Genomic DNA, 20,613 nt, shown 5'->3' with positions numbered 1-20,613 from the left:
GGTGATGTTTTGGGGGGTGAGGGTGGGGGAGTGTGGGGATCGAATATTACTGCAGATGTTTTTGTTTGCCATCTGTTCAGAGTGCGTTCTCTGTATTTATCCGGATGATGGATTCTACATTCCCATAATAACGAGTGTGTTGCTAACAAGTCCTCATCGTGAGTGTAAATCCAAAATGGGTCTGGATGGGTCCAGTTCAAACCCTCATACTTCCCCAGTGTGTGTGTGTGTGTGTGTGTGTGTGTGTGTGTGTGTGTGTGTGTGGGCTCATTATCTGTCAGATGGGAGAAGGGAAGTCATTCAAACCAACAGAGATCTCTCTCTCTCTCTCTCTCTCTCTCTTTATCTTTCTCCAAATTAGCCATTAGCTCCCTCTGAGGACCTCACAGATGCTACAGATGAGGAATTACCCTTGTTGCTAAGTTGGCCACTAAATTTCGCCCGGCATCTACCCTGCTAGGCACACACACACACACACACACACACACACACACACACACACACACACACACACACACACACACACACACACACACACACACACACACACACACGTCCAAGCACATGAACACACCCTCCAAGGAACCGTTCTTAAGGAGCCCATCAGGCTGCTATGGTAACTGTGTTTGGTGCAGGATGACGATGATGGAAATATGGAAGTTATTTCATCCGACATGGTATCTTTTAATATTTCATTCTACTTTTACATCACCTGACGTTGCAGGCAGCCTTTAAAGCTAAACATTAGGTCTTTCCTGTCCCTGGCTGATGCAGAGATCCTAATTCACGCTTTTGTTTCCTCCAGATTTGATTATTGTGATGTTTCTTCGTCTCGTATGCCGTGTGTCAGCGCCTAATGTCAGAATGCTGCAGCTGGAATCTTAACTTAAAGTGGAGCACTTGATTATATTACACCAATTTTAGCTCCACTTCATTTGCTCCCTTCTCACGTCGGATCAGATTTTAAGATGCTTCTGATGGCGTTCAAGATTGTAAATGATCTCGCTCCTTCATACCTGTCTGGTCTCATTATTATGTCCCACTTCTGCCTCCACCTTCTCAGAACACAGGACTCCAGAGTTACAGAGAAGTCAGCAGGTCACATCACCTCGTGCCATCGTGCTCTATAGCTCTGGAATAACCTCCCTGCTGACGTCACTGAGACCTTAAACTCAAAACTGACTTCTTCACCTCAACTTTCATTGTTATGGTACTAAGTCTCTTTCTTTGTTTCACTCTTTCTTTGTGTGTCCAGGTCTTTTCCAGGTCTCCATGGTGGAGAGCAGCTTGTGTGGCTCAGGTCCTATTCAGTGGAGTGAGTTCACTTTCGAACGCACACAGAAGAGCTCACAGTAAAAGTTTTGTATTTCTAACTTTCATCAAAAGCACATTTGGATGCTTTAAATACAAACTGGCTGCTTGTACTCTGTGAACATCACTGCATCTGTGAGTGGGTTTGCTGAGACTCCATCTGTAGCCAGTCAGATGGTTGACTTGGGTAGATGTAGTCAGGTAGAAATGAGGTAGAAAGGTAGCAGCCTGTGGCATTTCCACATTTAAAGTCACCAAGCTCGTATCCAAAATTCAAAATGTTGTTTATGGAGATTTCATGATGACCTGTGAGGAATGGCTGTGGAGGAAAGTCAATAATTAGTGGAGGAGGTCCACTGACTTTTATTTGTTTATGCATATATCAAGTATGTCACATACTACTGCATTCAACAAACCATCAATGCTCCGTAAAGCCCTGTGTGATTAAAGTACTGGGTGGCATGATGATAATGTGATAATGTTGTATTTGCAGGTTTTCTTGTCCTTGACTGTTTCAGCTCAGTTCAATTCTCCTCATTTTGGGACAATATTATTATTATTAGATTGTCAGTGGCTCTTTCAGCCCTCAGTCTTGTCTGCAGGTATCGCCCAACAATGTTTACCAGAAATACAGGGCAGTCTGTCTACCGCCTGAGAGGCGAAACCCAGGGTGAAAGTTCAAAAACCCAGCCTGTCCACTTCATCCCTGCCTTAGCGCAGCACAATAACAACAGACAGCAATTGTCACTGATGCTTCTGGACAACGACAAATGAACAAAGTTGACTTTCCTCCTGTAAGCTAAAATAACATTGTCAGACAGGCCAACAGTGACCCTGCAGTCCCAAATACAGTCTGTCTGAACTGGAGTCACTTGTGTTTAATTTTCCCAGCATCCCCCGGGAGCACGTCCTGATGCAATCAGGTCCAAGTGCAGAAGAATGATGATGGGTTTCATGGCTGTGGGTTTTTCAAGAGCTCCTTCCAAGTGCAGCTCTCAGAAGAATCTGTCAGACATCAGACCTTTTGGGCTTTTAAATTAAAGTCAAGGGATGATAATGACAGTTTTGTGGGGTCATTTGAAATCTTTAAACTCTTGATTTAGATGTTGTGGGATTGGTGCGACTGGTTTCTGGACTGTCTGTGCTGGTGAGGCTGGGAGATTACACCTGAACTCTTCACACTCACACTTGTACAAAGACAGAATGTGTAAGGTTGGGCAGAGATCACCTGAATGTCTTACGTCACTTCACTCTAAGTTTGACAGACTCACAGCTCTAATTCACTGTGACTGAAAATCAAACACTTCAATCACAAAAACAATCATCGGAGTAAAATGGAGTTTTTTTGTTTGTTGAATTCCATGAAATCATCTCAAATATGAGAAAAAAAAAAATCCAATTTTGTGTGTTTGAGGCTTTAATGTTAAGAAGCTGCTGCTCTCGTCATGTTGTGATTAATGTTCTGCCTTCGGACGAGCAGATAATGTGAAGAGAAGGTGATGACAGGGGGGACGGAGGGAGGGCCACGGGAGGAGAGGCTCGTGTTGTCACTGCTGCTAATGAGCTACCACAGACTGCTGATACATGTGTGTGTGTTTGCATGTGTATATTTTAAAAGTTGACCTATCCCATTTAAAGGCAAAGCAAAAGGACTCCGGATTTCCAGAAAGGACAGCAAACCACACATACACATATGTGCACACACACACACACCACAAATGTGGCAGGTTGGCAGCAGTACAAAGAGGGTTGAGGATCAGTGTTTGATCCACACTGACCTTTAGTTTGGCTCCAAGTCACCTCTCCTCTCCTGCTAATCCCTCCATCCCTCCATTGTCTTCTCTTCTCTTCTCTTCTCTTCTCTTCTCATGTAATAATGTTGCTTCCCTGAGATACCATTTGTCCGAGGATAGCGTACAGTAGTCCTAAGCCTAAGAAACACGAGGAGCCTTGATAGAGGAGAGAAACTATGTTAATGCTGCTTGAAAACCAGTACAACAAAACCTTAATCATCTTTATTTGAAATAATACAGTTTCCCAGTATTTCAGGTTGTGGTGCTGTATACACGCTAACGTTTCAGCCTGGTGGCCTTCATCAGAGCATGGAGGAAAATGGAGGTCATACCATTTCTATAGACGAGTCAGCGGGTGGTCACATGATAAATGACTCCCTACGGTCCCATACACACCTTCTGTTGACAACATGACAATGACTAAAGCAGGTGAAGTGGTGGACTCCACAGAACATGGCAGTGCTAACTGAGGTTACAGGTTCACTGTTATATATGATGTTAAACGTTAAACGTCAGCATGTTTGTTGACTTGGCCGGAATAAGATTAAGATTACACAACCTTACCCTGAGGATCTGTGTGTGTGTGTGTGTGTGTGTGTGCTTCTTTTACATTGAATCTCAACCATCTTTTGTCATGGCTGAGATATTAGACCAGTAATTGGTGTTTAGTTTGCTGGTCTGTTTTCTCTGTGAAGTATAAAGTATATGCTCTAATTACAGAGGATAGAAATCCATGTAATTAGACTTTTTAAATCACAAAGAGGGTTTGCAATACAGAGGAGCATCTGAGAGATGGTAGCTTCCCCTGTCTGTCTGTCTGTCTGTCTGTCTGTCTGTCTGTCATCTGCATGTTTCTGGGTGCAGCCTCTGAATTATTCTTGGGGGACTGGGTCCAAACAAAGGGATCAACCATCAGCTCTATCTGTCAAGCTGCCCCCGGCTCCATCTAATCACTGGGACTCTTCTGAGTCACTGTAGCCGCGGGCCAGACTACATTACCCTGCTCCACTCTCACTGACTGAAGAGGGCTGACTGGTGTGTGTGTGTGTGTGTGTGTGTGTGTGTGTGTGTGAGGAAAATTATGCCTGCTATATGCATGATTTTAGATATCAGTATGTGTTTGTCTTCTTGTACTACAGGATACTGTGTGCATGAAAATCTTCATTATGTTCAGTAACATTCATGTGGGAGGGTGTGTGTGTGTGTGTGTGTGTGTGTGTGTGTGTGTGTGTGTGTGTGTGTGTGTGTGTGTGTGTGCGTTATCACACTAATGATAATCGGAGCGTAGGTGAATAGATGAGCCATCTATTGATTTAGATATTGAATCATCACAGGCTTCATGTAGTTTGCTAATAGGTGCATGTTTTCTCACAGTCTCAGCTCTGCAAACACTTTTCATCAGCCAGGCAGGAGCAGCAGGAAGCACTGAGACACTTGTGGGATTAAAACTCATCTCTTCTGTCTCTCGGTTCAGTTTGATATTAAAACACCAAACTGAAAGTGAACCAGATTCTGACTGTGAATTAAGCTAACGTTCAAATCGCTTTGCCAGTTTGATCCAAATCTTCTGCTTCTTGTTTGTCTTTAGCAGGCGAACGTTGATCTCCACTAACATCTTTACGTCCACAGGCTTTTACTCTCAGTTTATATCAATGAAGCAGATATCATCAATCAGTTTGATCATCGTTGCTGAAATTTGTGTGACGTTTTCTTTTGAAACCCTGGACACCCAAAGTAACTCCCTTAACCCTTTGTCTGGTGTTTTATCAAGAGCAATATGATACGATTAATTATTTTTTCAAACTCAGACTCATTGGCCTTGGCTCATATTGATGAGTCTGAGTTTGAAAAAAATATTAATCGTATAATTTTTCTTAAATCGGGTCCACAAACCTGAACCATACAAGGGTTAAAGCTGTAGATATGTGAATTAGACTCAATGTATTAAGATAGCTGGTGACTTACACCATCAACAGCATCACTTGAACTCAAATGGTAGCCAGAGAGAATCATCCACTTCTACAACATCTAATGAATCGTTAACCTGATGGAGTTCCCTTTTCAAGTAAGCAACAATATTAGATGTTTTAAGCTTTGTATCAGAGGAGAATGATGTTACTGTCTGTATGACCACATCAGCATCAGAGAAACTCTTTGGCTGGATGATCCAAGAGATCATGAAGCATAATTCTGACTTCTGATATTAGATCCCCTGCTGTTGCTGAGGACCCCAGAGGGCTCACAGACCCCTGTTGGACAGCTTAGCAACAGGGAGAAAAAGATTAAAGACGGCGAGGGCGGGGGGAGGAATGGATGGTGCAAGTAAAAAAAAAAAAAAACAGCAAACCAAATAGACTTGAAGAGAGGTTGACCCCACCACCAACACCATCTAACCCCTTTTAGCTCAGCTGCGAGGTGGCCAGAGAAGCACATTCAGTTCGCCTGGAACTTTGTCCCTGCCTCTCTTTCACTTTTTCCTCAAGAGGCAGAAACACAATCTCACACACACTCACACATGCATTTAGAAACACAGCAGAGCCACACACCTCCATTAGTCCTCAGAGCCTCTGCTCCCCCCGTCTGCTCCGTCAGGGCCATAGTTCCATTTCAGGCTGATCAGCGCAGTCCAGGCCAGATGGATGCTGAGCGGCCAGAGGCTCTCCGACACTCTTTAGTTTGACAAACCACAGAGAAGGTGAAAGTCCACGAAGCACACTGATAAAAAAAGGTTTGATTATCACCTGTACAAAATGGACTTGAGTTTTAAGTCTTTTTGTGAATTTGTGAGAGACCGCCAAGCTTTTCCACGGGCTGATCTTTTGTGTCAGGGCAGTCTCCATTATTTCTAAAATAGTATCAAGCTATTTTGGCCTTTTGCAGATTACAAAAAACATTCTGAAAATCACTGAACACTCACAGCTAGTCATAAAACTGGATTAGATTCTTATAAGAAGTAATAATTATAATATCACAGAGGGTGAACAAATGTTTCCACGTGTCCTGAGCTCAGTTTTTGCTCAAAGATGTGAACTCTTTCTGAAGTTAGTGGACAAGAAATTAATGTAACTTGCCATTTTGCACAGAGGGAGATCAGTGTGAATCATACGGCACGCTGTGATTTTGAAAAGGCTGCAGCCTATAAAAATAGAAAGCAACATGTCATTTTTTTTTTTTTTAATGACATGATACTGGAGCTGTGGCAAGGCAGGACTGCAAACACATCGCCAGGGCCATTTGGTTTTGGTGATGTGATTAATTAGATAAAGTACAATAGTGGGTCAGCATCCTCAGCTAATTTGGTGGAGATGAGGCCTGTCTCTAACTTAAATGACCACACAGAACACCTGGGGCCAGTAGTGATTACTCTCTGGGTGTCTGGACTAATAATGAGACTGGCCGCTCCGCTGTGTGGACTGGACTAATTAGAACTTGGAGGTGACTGTGTACATACACAATGTAAAGTGAGCACTAGTTGTTTTTGGGTGTAAATGGAGGCAGAACAACAGATTTTTGTGTCATGGGCCCGGTGAGTAATCGAGCCGTGACCGCTGGCACAAGAGACCCCATGAGGGGAAACCCAAGTGACTGACAGCAAGTTTATTCAGCCCTTCAATGCTTGTAATGAATATATTCGTGTTCTCTGGTGTCACAAAGAGTTAATCAACAAATAACAGATTATGAGCATTATTAGTATGATAAGACTTAATTTCCATCATATTATGAATAATGACTAGCGAGTAAAGAGGAGGAAAAAGAGGCGTCTTGTACAGCAGTATTACTGTTGGATCACTAAATCACACACTTTTTAATGAGCTGCCACAGCACACAGAGTAGTACACAAGCACAGCAGACTGCAGGTTTAAATGCTTTTGGATGTTGGATTAATTAGAGAAAAAGTCTGCTGACACACACACACACACACACACACACACACACGTGTCACCATGACTACCGAATCATTTACAGACATATACATCGCTTATCGATCATATCTATTTTGCTCCCTGAGCTGACATGAAGCAGCAGATGGATTTCTAAGTAGTTTTTTTTAGAATATCTATATATATATATGTTATTGAAGATCAGAGTCTGAAAGCTGTTTTTTTTTTAAAAATGACTGGATTCTCTCCCAGTTACATCCGTCTGTGCGTCTGTGCCTCTTGACACAGGTGAAGACAGGTCAAGACGCTCGTCTCGATCATGTGATGTGTCACCTCAGGTAAGAATGAGTAAAAAACAAACGTCTTTAGGAAGCTTCTTTGGAAAAAGGCCCAATGAGGAGACAGAAGAAGAAGAAGAGCCTACGACTTCCAAGAAAAAGAAAGCTGCTCTTAAAAGACAACATCAGGAGTCCTGATTAAAATACAGATTTATCTCCACAGGTGATTCTCCCACTAAAAGTCAAGATCAAAAATCTAAATCAAGGCAGAAAATCCTGAGATCACCACAAGACACTGAAAACCTGCTTCCCTTTCCAACATCCTGTCTTTGAGAAGCAGGGACCAAAACTAAACTACAGAATAGACTGGACATGAGGAACACTGCGGGGGTCATTGTCTCCCTTCACCCCCCAGGTGGGACCGGCTCGTTGTGGAGAAACAAGCTCAGGGCTCCCACTAATTCAGCCTAATGGTGAGCTGTCTTTTTATGCACTTGCATTTTATTTCGTCGTATTTATCCCCCCACACCTTGAAAGTCTGTTTGGAAAAGATGGTGGAAGTCAACAGCGTCTCTCTTCTCTGTGGCTCGTCAGACATGACTAATAGAGAAAGACCAGAGACCTTAAAAAGAAATTGTCACTATTTATTTCGTCACAGATTATCAGAACATCACTGTCCTTAACAAATAAGCGTGGAACATGATTTCTTATATGGTTTTAAATGCAACGGTGACCAAGGTGAGAAAAACACAGTTATGAATCAATTAAGGGCTGAAGTCTCAAGGACAGTAACAGCAGGAAAAGAGAGCAGATCGATAGAAAGAAAGAGATGGGAACCAGAGGGGCTTTCCATCTCGCTGCCTCACTCTGTCTTGCTTCAACTCTTCAACACTTCCAGTCTGAGGTCTCTGCTATCTGGACGGGGGAGAAAGAGCGCTTCACACTTATTGATCGGTCTCTTCTCAACAACAGAAATAAGTGTTGGCCATCGAGGATTCTTATATAGAGGAGAGAAACTAGTGTTTGGATCGTCCATGTATCTGCTGAGGTACCGTTACTCTGTACAGCAAAGGCTTATGGCGGGTTGTCATTACTGACCTACGGCGGCCTTCATTTCAATACACCAAGACTTACATTTGAAGGAAGAGCAGAAAAACTGAGGCCTGAGAAGCCGCTGAGTTAAGCGCTGAAGTTAATTGAGGTTACACAATACAATATTCCTGCCGCCTTGGGCAGTTCACACACCTCCTCATACTCAGTGTATCCAAACACACGCATATAAACCCTGGTATCACATGTTTCCACAGGAATGTTTTATTTCTGGAAGTTTGGTTGCTTTTAGTTAGTGGAATCAATCAATCAATACCATTCAGACGAGCCCTAAAACACATCTGCCCGTCGTGTCTGTATGACCTCTGATGCTCTTTCTAATGGAACAGTAACATTCAACTTTTGGCACCAAAAAACATTTCAGAAAAAGGTGATATTGATCACGACGACAATAATCACTGCCTTCATGCTCTTGACGATGTGAATCTGGACGTCGTTTCCTGGTTCACACTTTGTGTGGTCTTCATATTTAAGTCCTTGTGATTTGCTTCGTCGACTCTGATGCTGTTGTTTTTCGTCGTCTCAGCAAAAAAAAAAAAAAACAACCATGTTTACATTTAAGAGACAACGTCCTCTATTAGCTGAGAGGAAATATGACTCCTGTTCATTTGGGTGTTGTTGACAGATGCTGTAGTCTTGACAGCATCACTCACTTTACTAAATGAGCAGGAAGAAACATGTGTTTACATTGAAGTGACAGCGCGGCTGCTAGAGAGCAAAGGAGGAAGTCAGGTGATGTTAATGTACAGCTAGAAAGTCCTCAGAGGGATAAGTTTGGGGAGGATGGATGGATCGACAAAACAAGGGACGTCGACACAGTAGAACGATGTCTGTTTCTTGTTCCCTACCAACTGTGGATTTTAATTCAAACCTCATTACACAAAAACACTTACATGTGTTTCTTCTTCTGTATTATTTCAGTCACAAAAGACTTTTGTAATGTTTGTAATAATTCATTATTATTATTTCTGTTACTACCTCCATGAAACGAGGCCATCCACGTCTTTTCATGGGCCATGTTTGGTCAGTCACAACTAAGAAGAAGAAGAAAGTCAAAGTCAAAATGACAGAATGCCACGAGGGGAGTCAGTGCTGCGTTCCAGCTCTATGTGTCTTGCTTCAGGGTTACGGCAGTACGGGCACAGCCAGACCGGAGAGAGAGCACTGCCAGGAACCGAAGCGCTGGTTTAACCAAGATGCATGTTCATGTGCTAACACGCCGCCTTCAACATGAAGTGGTTGAGGACACTTGGGAACACCACCAAGATAAAGAAAGATGGGGAGCTGAGAGCAGCGGGACGGATTCAAAGAGAGAGGTTAGATTAAAGGAGCTGTTAATCAGTGCTGAGAGAAAGCTGTACGTAGAGAACATGTAGAACACAGGCTAGCCTGTGGTGAAGGCAGATAAATACAGAGAGACAGAAAGCGCAAGTGAGACAGGGAGCAATAATAACCTCTGCCTCCTCTGTCTCATCCACTTTACCCTCCTACATTAATCAGGCCTGGTCGGGAGGGGGTGTTTAGGGTTCACTTTGAGCCAGGGGGGGTAGAAAAGTGGGCTTGTGATTGGAAGGTCAACAGTTCAAAGCTCTGCTATGGCAGGGGATATCAGCCAAAGCTTCTCTGTCTCAGTAAATAGTTTTGAGGTGCCCCTGAGCAAGGTGCTTAACCCCTGTCTGAGTCAGAGGAGCTGCCCATTGAGGAGCAGGAAACTGGGGTTGGCTGGGCCTGTGGTACCTTCACCCCCCTCCCTCCCCCAACTGCTGCATAACACCTATCAGGCATTTAGTAGACACTCATATCCAGGGTGACTTACACCTACTGCCTAGTAGAAAACATCCACATGTATAAAAGGCTTTTCTTACTCAGCAGACATAACTACCACAGGACCCAGCTCGCTCACCGTGTGTCACCCTGTTTGGGGTCATTTGATGAATAACTAAATTAAAAGTTTTTGGTCTTTGCTTCATTATCCTTACATCAGGTCTATAAAGAAGCCTTTTCAGTTCATTCATTCTATTAAAAAAAGATTTACTGTTGTTAATAGTATGTTCAGTAGGGTAATAACTGCCTGGATCTGTGTTACATAAATAATAATTCTCTGAAGACTTGAGGTATAAATTTTATGTTATTATATAAGTTTATATTGTTAGTTGTTAGTTTATATTGTGGTTTCATGTTGAAGGTTTACACTTCAGAATGGTAAATGATCTTGTATGACTGAATTAAAGTTGTATTATTTTAAGATTTGTATTATTTCACACAGGAAAACATCAAACATAGAAAACAGCGTCGCTTTATTATGAATAAGTAGCAGGGAATGTGATGCATTTAGCGCCGACTGCCTCCGATCGTAGGTTTTTGTCAGCAAATCGTTTAGAAATCGCAAGAGCTGCAGGCAACAGGTTGTAATAACCGGCACGCTTCCAGCTCGTCATGACGGTAAACCATTCTTTTTACTGTGGCAGGCTGATGTGTGGAAAATGACGTGAGCCAGATTGCAGTGGCTCGTGGCGTGATACAAAAAAGGCCATTTATTGACTTTTTTCTTTATTAAAACAAACTTGACACAAAAATGAACTGAAAATGAACAAACTTTCAGAAATAGTTACATACAATAAGATATTAGATCCCAGTATGAGAATACAAAACAAGGCTCAGGTCATCGTCACCTGCATCACATAAGGGCATAAAGCATAGTCCTGCAGCCTGATGGGAAAAAACACACCCTAAGTGACCAGAATCCTTAGAACCAAATCATTCTGCCACAGACACCAAACCACAGGAGCATCGGGCCTAAACACCCTTTTTCCCAAAGATAAAGATGGACATTTGAGGCAGGTGGCAAGAGCAGGTCCTGCAAATGTGTCTCTGAGTGGAGGAAACCTCCATTCGAGGAAGGAAGCAAGGTAACTAGTGCCTTATGAATGAGGACATGCCAGTGAGGAGGGGGAGTCACACGTCCTGAGATCTTTCACTGGAAGAGTCTGACACACACGGCAATAACTAAACTTTCCTCCATGTCTTAGGTCTTAGGTCTAGGAAGTCTTCTTCTCCTGTTGTAGCTGTTGTTGTCATGTTGTCTTGTGTTTTCTAGCTGTTGCTCTGGTGCTCTTCCATCTCTCCTTATTGACTCTTCCTCTCTCCCTGCCCGTGTCTGCTTTCATTCTGGGCATCTGCCAGACGTCGGTGAGCTCTCGGTGAGCTCTCTGATCACATAATTGAACAGTTCACACACAACGATGGGGTGTTATTTGCCTCTGATCTGGGGGTTTATGTTGGCGACTTCCAGAAACTGTTGGCGAGTAAAAATCAGGGCTGCATAGTTAATCACCAGTGTAAAAGTAACAGCAACAATTCTACTTTTTGCATCAAAGAGAGACTTATTTCTAAAATAAAAGCACGGCTTTAGCGTCAGCTTCTTTGCACGTCACTGAATGTGAGGCTTAAAAGATAAAGAATCATCAATTAAGAGTCCTAGACATTGGTAAGAAGATGTAGTTTCAGATGTCCTGCAGTGACGTAGCAGGCTGAAAAACAATACATACATAAAACCTCATAAAGAATTCAGGTCACTTTTTCAAGTTGTCTTTATAGAAGCAGCTCAGAGAGATACTGGGACCGGGTTGAGTCATAATTTCATCATCTATGTTCAAATTCTAAGAGCTTTGGGAAATGAGAGGAACGCTGTCTTGTAAATTATTTTATTTTCAGCCGTCTATATGACAGCATCGTGCTCTGCTGAATTGGTTAAGCTCTGTGTCCAACGGTAACTTCACAGCTCTGGGTGCCTTTTCAGTTTATTTTGAAACAAAATGCTGGAACGTCATATTCTGCCCATGGGGAAAGACTATAATCAAACAACATCCAAAAACACTACAACACTTCTAAAAATTCCTTCGTGTATAGCAATTATTTATCTCTTCTTCTAGAGTAAAGTCAACAACTGACATGTTTGTGATGGGGTGGACGGTCGTGGCACTTTCCACAGGCAGACTTATTAAAGCATGTAACAGTGTTTGTGCAACTGACGTGTCTATATTTATGGCTTTATCTTTATGTGTGTACCTCAACGCTGTATCACTCATCCAGTGCGTCTGTATGGAGGTGAATGGAAGAATGTCCTACTACAGCAGATTTAAGTTGTGCCTATCTGCATGCAGGTATAAAGATTAAAGATATATGTGTGTGTGTCATCAGCATAACGATGAAAGGGGACAGTGACAAATTATTTGACCAAGAGGCACTACATATGCAGCAAAACAGTACTGACCCTAGAACTGAGCCTTGTGGCACACCTTGTATGAAACAAGTACTGGAACGTGTTAACATTACACCCAAAGTCCACCCGAACATAATAAAACTTCATTTGACTGTCTCGATGTGGGACAGTGACGATGTAGCTGATTTTTTTGTACTTAACTGATTACTTTGCTTTTAAATTTGCTAAATTAAAATACCTAATTGGACATGGCTCTGCCACTGATTTCAACAAAATAATCTCCACAAATCCACTTAATATAAGCAGAAACTAAGTTTCAGATGTTACGGTTGAGCTTTTAATGTGAAAATTTCTCAGGCTTATCCGAACCACAAGCCCTCAGTGGAGTCAAGAACCCATTTTGTTTAACAGATTAGTTGGTTGGTACCTCAGCTTGTCTTTCTCCTTCCTGTCTGCAATATCACACACACACACACACACACACACACCTTATCCATTACCCACCACACTTACCTATTCACCTGTTATGTCCACACATCCATCACAGACGCAGTGTAAACATTCACACACTCCTGGCCCATCTATTCCAGCCACACCTACATCACCCCTCCACTTTCCCCACATAATGTCCCCACCACCCTCTCCCCCGCTGATAGCATCTCTGTCTCCTGCAGAGGAAAATGTTTCCCTCCACTTCCTCCTTATCACAGGAACAATGCGGCGGAGTGCAGTGACACGGCTGCCTTATCAGCAGTGCAATACACAAAAGCCGACACAATGCCACACATGGGCGCATAAACTCGTAATACGGCTCATTCAGCTCTGCTGAATAAAACGACGTGCACAATGCAGCCTCACAGGGATGTATCGATGATTTTATCCAACTCGTGGATTTATTTGTGTGTCGACCATCTGTAGATGTGTCTATCACAGAACGAAGCACTTAACCCTTGGAGGTAAACTATAAAATCAACAAAACCTCCACAAAAGAGACTCTGGATTTAGCATTTGCTCCTCTGTCATGCTAACTCAGACAGATGTGTTGAATGACCCCAGAACAGGTTTTACACAACCACAGGAAAGGAGGAATCGTTTTGATTACAGCTGGTGTGTGATGAAAACCATATGTCAGGACACCTCTGACATAATGTTGGTTGGCTGTTGGTTGAGTATGGTGTACCTCTCTGTCCTGGTCACTGCAGCTGACTTTATCTCCTGTTAATAATCTGTGTAATATGATTGATCTGGATTTGTGCAGGTATTTTTAAGCATCACGGCTTTCATGTCTTTCATGTCTACCTGTGTGTAGCTGTCGTGTGTGGACTTGGAGTTAGATCAGTGATTCTGGTGCTCACTTCCTGCCAGCTATTCACTTCAGTAGCCTCTCTTATTATTTCTTCTGAGTCTGTCCATCAGCATACAGTGAAGGCTTTCTGGGCCTTGATCATCACACACACCTTTGTGAAGTCAGTTTCTCCTTAATCTCAGCCATAAAAACAAGATTTCAGAATACAATAGATGCAGACTCCCTCCCATAGCGACTTTCTAGCCTGGGAACCAGATGACTCCGCAAGCTCATGTTTCATTTTTTCAAGCAGGTGTGTCTGAAACCTGATCTCACAGATATACGTGGAATGACCACGACCTCCTAACAAGGTATCCCACGGTGGTGACCACAGAAACAATCAAACAAAAATCAACCCTGTCTTTTAATTTAATTTAAATGTTGAATAAAACAGCTTCTGTGCTCCTACAGAAGCCCCACTGACAGGGAACAGACGACATGCAGACAGAAATATAGTCCAACTGAAATTCATTCGTCTGAGAATCGTGCTGAATGACACCTAAAAAAACCAGACAAATTTATGTCCACAGAGAGAAATGAATAGACTTCATGAACTTTTGTGAGACTCGGTTGATTTCCATTAACACTGTTTCCATTGTTTCCACTGAATACTGTGCTAAGAGGTCGTGGTCACTGTGACCGGGCCCAGACCAGGCCAGTCACAGCAAATCATCAAACATAAGGCAGGTGTTGTGACTCCTCAGGTACCCATGATGATGTGCAGGTGATGACAGGAAAACGTCCACTGACAACGACTTGTTGCATAAAAATAGGTTTATTCCAAACAGATCAGTTGTCTTCATCTTCGTCTTCCCCGAGCTGTTCTTCTGACCACCTTTTTATACCTTTAAGGAAGCTTATCTCACCCTCTGGTTTCCATCAGTTCAAGACCCCCTGTTTGTCCAAATACAGAGGAAATGCACAGTTTGTGTCTCTCTTGGGAGTTCATCCTACAGCTCTATGTCCCTGTATCAACACATACCTCCTACCTGGCTCTTTTACCTAAACACACACAGAGAGGACACAAACATATCAGGTACCACACAGGTTTCATGTGATACGATGTGCTGTTCAGGCATTTTTCTATGGAATCAGATTTGTTTCAAAAGTTTCAAGCAAAACTTATTAAAAGTTTTTAACAAGTTTTGACTCCTGGGGATCACTTTAATCTTGAAGCAGTTGCTTGTATGCCCCCCTATGCTTCCTCTTCATGCATGCCTTGCATGGCGAATGAAAGATTCTTTCTCCCGCTTGGTGATTAGAAACAAAATAAAAGACAGAGTTATTTGTTTTCAAGAGACATTTTTTATTTTGAAGGTTATCATTTTTTGCTTGAGTTCATTTTTTTCATTTATTTTGATTGACTTTTAATAGGTTTTGCTTGAAACTTTTGAAACAAATCTGATTCCATATTGTTCTAGATATTAATATGCATAAATATTAATATGCATTAAAATGCCCCTTAGAAATTAAAAATGAACCGAGAGGTTTCAGTTTCATTCACATTTGGTCCAGAGAAGTCAGGCCAGTGAATTTCTTCATGTAATGATGAATCATTGAGACTAAGTGGCATGTCTTTCCCCTTCCTCCAATAGCTGGTATTAGAGTAATAGTCTGCTCTCTCTTTATGATTTATCGCCTTCTAAACTGCAAAACTGAAAGTCTTATCTGACAGTGGAATCAGCTCTTCTTGAATGAATTAGTTCATTGGACTGTTGGTTTGTTAACTTGTGGGTGTTGCTGTGTGAGGGAGCCACTCGTGGTATTGTTGATACCAAGGTTAACCAGCCTATTCAGCCCCGCATTACACCCGATATACCCCCTGGAATCTCTCCATTTCTGCAGACCAGGTGTATACGTGTGCTTCAGTCTTTGTGAATGTCTTGGGAGGAAGCTCACTAAAAGATCAATTTCCCCTGTTCTGTAAGGGGCATATAAGGTGAGTCTTCCTCTTCCCGTGTTCGCTGATCTTGGATTCCCTGGAGGAAGCAGTTAGAGATGAGCCGCTGAAAATCCGAGTCGATACCCCTCAGTCCAGACGGCACTGAAAACGCCAAGGAGAAGATGAGACGCTGCGAATTCGGCTCTGAGTCCAACACTTACATGCACACAGGAGCACACTCATACACTCAGTATAATGCAAAAGAAACAGTGCAAGCAACAGCTCCAATCATCTGTGGCCAACTGTATGACCACACACACACACACACACACAAACAGACATCCTGTGGGAGGCTGCAGTCCATTTATGAAGTAATAAAAACAAGGCAGCCCAGCGGTCAATTTATTCAGACAGCACTGTATCGACAGAAATAAACACAAGCCAATGAAACTGCTGAGCACTCGCCAAACACTTCAAATATGCCTGAGTGTGTGTGAATGTGTGTGTTTTAACCCCAGCCTGCTGCTGCAGCACTTTCACTGTGCAATTACCTGCTAAGATGCTTCTCTGGCTCCTGCGCTGGAGACGCCGCTCTGATGGCAAAGCTCTCTGCAGCCATGTAAAGGTGTCGCCCATCACAATGTGCATTGTCTGTGTGTGTGTGTGTGTGTGTGTGTGTGTGTGTGTGTGTGTGTTTGTGGGCAGACAAAATTGATGTTTCTCAGGGGAATAGCAATTTCTCTCTTACGGGCCGAGTTGGGGGAAGGCCAGCTGTGATTGGTTTTTCCTCCACATCCCTTCATCATAATAACAACTTGATTCTGGCGTCTCAAACACACACACACCCTCTCGTCCTCTGGCTCTCGCTGCATTACAAACTCCTGTTTTATCACTCTTTAAATACACACACACTCCGGCCCACTGCTCCAGCACTCATCCTGTCACTCCCCCTCCTCACCTCTTTCTTTGCTCCATTTTGTCTTTTTAATTCTCTCTCTCTCTTTATCCATCCTGCTCTTTCTCTCCACTCAGCTTCAGTATTTTTTTTTTTCTCCCCTGTCTCATTTACCCTCCCTCAGCTCATCCTTTCATTCACTCTTCTTCTCTTAGTTTCCTCCTCTCCTCTCCTTGCCTCCTTCTCTCTCCTGTCCCTATTTCTTCCCTTCTGCTCAGTATTTGCTCTTGTTCCGTCTCTCTCTCTCTCTCTCCTCACCTGCCTGAGGTCTTCTACCTCCTCCTGATTCATTAAACAAAGATGCAGCTTATTAACATGTTGGTTCGTTGGAGGTTTTAGGGTTGTTTCCACTTACTAAAAACATTTGTCTAATGAGTCTCCTTTTCCGTTTCATCTCATTCCTCCGCTGCTTTTCTCCACTTCTGTTTTCTTTTCCCCTTCATTTTAACCTTCTCTGTGTCTTCATCTTTCCATTTATCTAGTTAACCTCTCACCTCTTTCCCTCAGTTTTATTCCAACATTTGTCTCTTTTCTTTTTTAGTCCTTTCATTTCTGTTTTCCTTCCAGTTCCCACAGCTGTTTAATGCTCCTCTCAGCGTTCCTGTCCTCCACCTTCCTTATGGGCATCACTACCTGGGGGCCAGGCCCACCGCTGCATCTCAAAGCGTCGATTCATAGCAAAGTTATTTATTAAAGAGCTGATTGTGGTATTAAAGATTGATTGTACAATTAAAGTGTTGTTTACAGGCCAGACAGCCCCCGAGAGCGCTCCACTCCGTCTGGCTATTTATTTATCCATCTGAAAGAGCAGCATGTCTGGGAAATAAAAAGGTTTTGTTTTTTCTTCTTTGGTCATCAGCTCCACTGATCAAAGCTCCTGCCACGTGCTCAGCAGGGGGGTGCTAACTCATTCTTTTATCCATGAATATGCAATAAGTAAGTAATTATGGTTTTACTGTCTTGCTTCAAGGGCAAACTGACAGGATGCATAATGGTCGGTTCACGCTGATGAAAAGAAATACACAAGAAAAGAAGATGATAATTACAGTGCGGTCCAGAAGTATTTAGACAGTGATGTAAGAAAGGAAAGATAAACAACAGAGAGTATTTGGATGGTTTACATTCAGCCTGTTCACACTTTATAAACCTTCAGATGATATGAAAGTGACCTGTCATCCAGCAGAGGCCATACACCTCCAGTCATTTCCTCACCCCGGCACTGGAGTTACACACTCTGCATACAGATTCAAGCTTCTGGTGCTTAAATATTGGTCTCAGGATTGGATCTCTGTTTTCTATTGATGATGCAGTTCTGCTGGCTTCATCGGCGTGTTACCTCTAGTGTGAAGATGAGAGTCTGAAGCAGCTCCACTGCTGTAAAACGTATGAAAGTTCAGAGTTCAGAGTTTTCCACGTCACCCTCTCACCTCATTCCCACATGCAGCTGCTCCTACCTTTTCAGCCAATCACATCACCTGACCTTCCCCACCCACCTACCCACCTGTTTCCACCTCCCCCTCATCAGCCCTGCAGTACATATAGCAGCCCCTTTTCCCCAGACAGTTACCAGACCATACCTGTACCCACACCTGCCTGTGTGCTTACCGTTAAACCTATATCCTCACATTCAACCGTCCCCGTCTGCCTGGATTTGGGACCTTCCTTTGTTCCTTTGTGCCTCACGCACACCAACACATTAACATCACGGATACAAGCGGCCAAAATAAGCTCCCTTCTCAGGTCAGCTGGCCTCATCCATAGAGGCAAGGCTAGGAGCTCAAACATCTGGAGGAGTTAAACCATTGCTCCTTTAAAATATGCCGAAAGGAGCCAGCTGAGATAGTTCAGCATCTGATTGGGATGCCTCCTTGACACGTGGTCCGGGCATGTCCAAGATCTGCACACAGTACTGACAACTCCCAATAAATGTACTACACACACATGCATTACTTCAAAGGCTGAAACCCAAATAATTAAAAGAACAAACTACACCCAGACTACAGCAGTCAGGACACTGCTAACAACTGCTGAGAAAAAAGCCTAGAAAAGAACCTACAATGCAAAAAAGGTGACTTTTTGACAAACACAACAAAACTAATACATCACAATAAAGTTTTAATCGGGGAAAAAATTGAAGCTACAATGATAATTATATCATGAATTGTTATTATTGATATGATGAGACCAGCCCGACCCAAACAACCAGCCCTGAGTCCTTGTCTCTTTCACAACACTTACTGATCTCCTACATTTCCCAGAATACATTTGGATAATGTCTACAAGGCAGATGAGAGGAAGACTTCAAAATGGAGGAAGAGAAACAACCAGAAGGAGTCCAGAAGAAGTCATAATTTCTATTTCAAGGTACTGTATACATTTATTTCTGTTTGTCACATGCAGCTTGTCTCCTCATTCCATGACACTGATGTATTGAAAAGCTTTGAATGTTTCCTGGTGGTCAGCCCACACTTACCTGAGGTGACACTGTGGGACGCTTTCATTAGTGGTTTTACCTCAGGTGTGCTGCAGCTCATCCTGCTGTGTGGAGGTCAAGGCTTCAACATTCGCTTCAAGGTGATGATGTTGGGTTCTGTTGTGGGGTCAAAACTTCATTCAAGGTATTCTAAAGAACTGAATCAAAGTAGGAAATCCACCATTTTTTCCCTTGCCCTGGATACAATGCTGACTGAAGACAAATGTGACTTTCATTACTGATTCAAAGGGGTAAATGAGGGTTACATGCCTGTCTGTGATGGAGAATGCCTTCTGGAGCACAGCTGAACAGTAATCTGTGTGGCAGATGCACTAGAGAAGCACACAAGTCATAAAAACAAGGCATCTGCCAGAGGCCTTGTACTGAATCACGGCACTAAACGAGAAATGTATTAATAAATGAGAATTTGCTTGCTAGTGCAATCTGTGCGGATGAAGTCAAATGAGATAAATGAGCAGAATCCAGTGCTTCTTTCAATGTGCCCTTGCAGTATTATTACTTGGGGATTTAGCTGATGATGTCCTCATCCTGAGTGACTTGTAATGAATGAACAAGTAGGTAAGAAGTGTCTCACTCAAGGACAATAACAAGCAACACTTTCCTCATCAGAAAACTGACAAGATCTGTTTTCTTCATGTGGCTTCACACCTTTTTCGAAAGGCATCATGTCAGTGCCAAAATAATGCTCTGACTTTTCTCAAGCCATGACACAGGTAGTGCTGGTCAAATAATGTGTGGCTACTAACAGGCCACACATGTCATGCCACTCCTGACTGGATGCCCGGTGAGCTTGACCAACTTTCCCTCTGCTCATTCCCCACTGAGTCACTTACTTGAATAGTCGGCCAGCTCCCACGAGCCCGCTGCTGTCCTCTTATCACTTTGACATAAGAAGACCAGAAGATACCAAGTCAGTAACAAGCACTGGTGGGACACGAATGTGCACAGATGGAGAGAGAAAGAGGAGCTTAATGCATCATGGGAATTCCCCCAGCAGTCTAAGTGTGGCCTGGTCTGAACTAACTAACTATATGCTTTATCAAAACGGAAAGTTTCAAGTCTACCATTTAACACAGAAGGTCTCCGCCTCTCACACCCAGACTGGACGATGGTTCCACAAGTGGCCGAGCTAATAAAGTCCTATGAGCACTTTAACATATGACCACTGAGGACTGTGTAGGTGAGGAGCAGGAAATTAAAATCCATTTAGGATTTCCTAAGGAGGCTGTGCAGTGAAGCTTATATGGGAGAAATATGATCTCTTTTCCTAGTTCATGCGCAGCAGCATTCTGGACCAGCTGGAGAGGCTTTAGAGACTTATTGCAGCAGCTGGATAACAACG

This window comes from Pempheris klunzingeri, chromosome 4 (genome assembly GCF_042242105.1).
Source record: "Pempheris klunzingeri isolate RE-2024b chromosome 4, fPemKlu1.hap1, whole genome shotgun sequence".
Lineage (NCBI taxonomy): Eukaryota > Metazoa > Chordata > Actinopteri > Acropomatiformes > Pempheridae > Pempheris > Pempheris klunzingeri.
Note: the sequence above shows the minus strand (reverse complement) of the source record.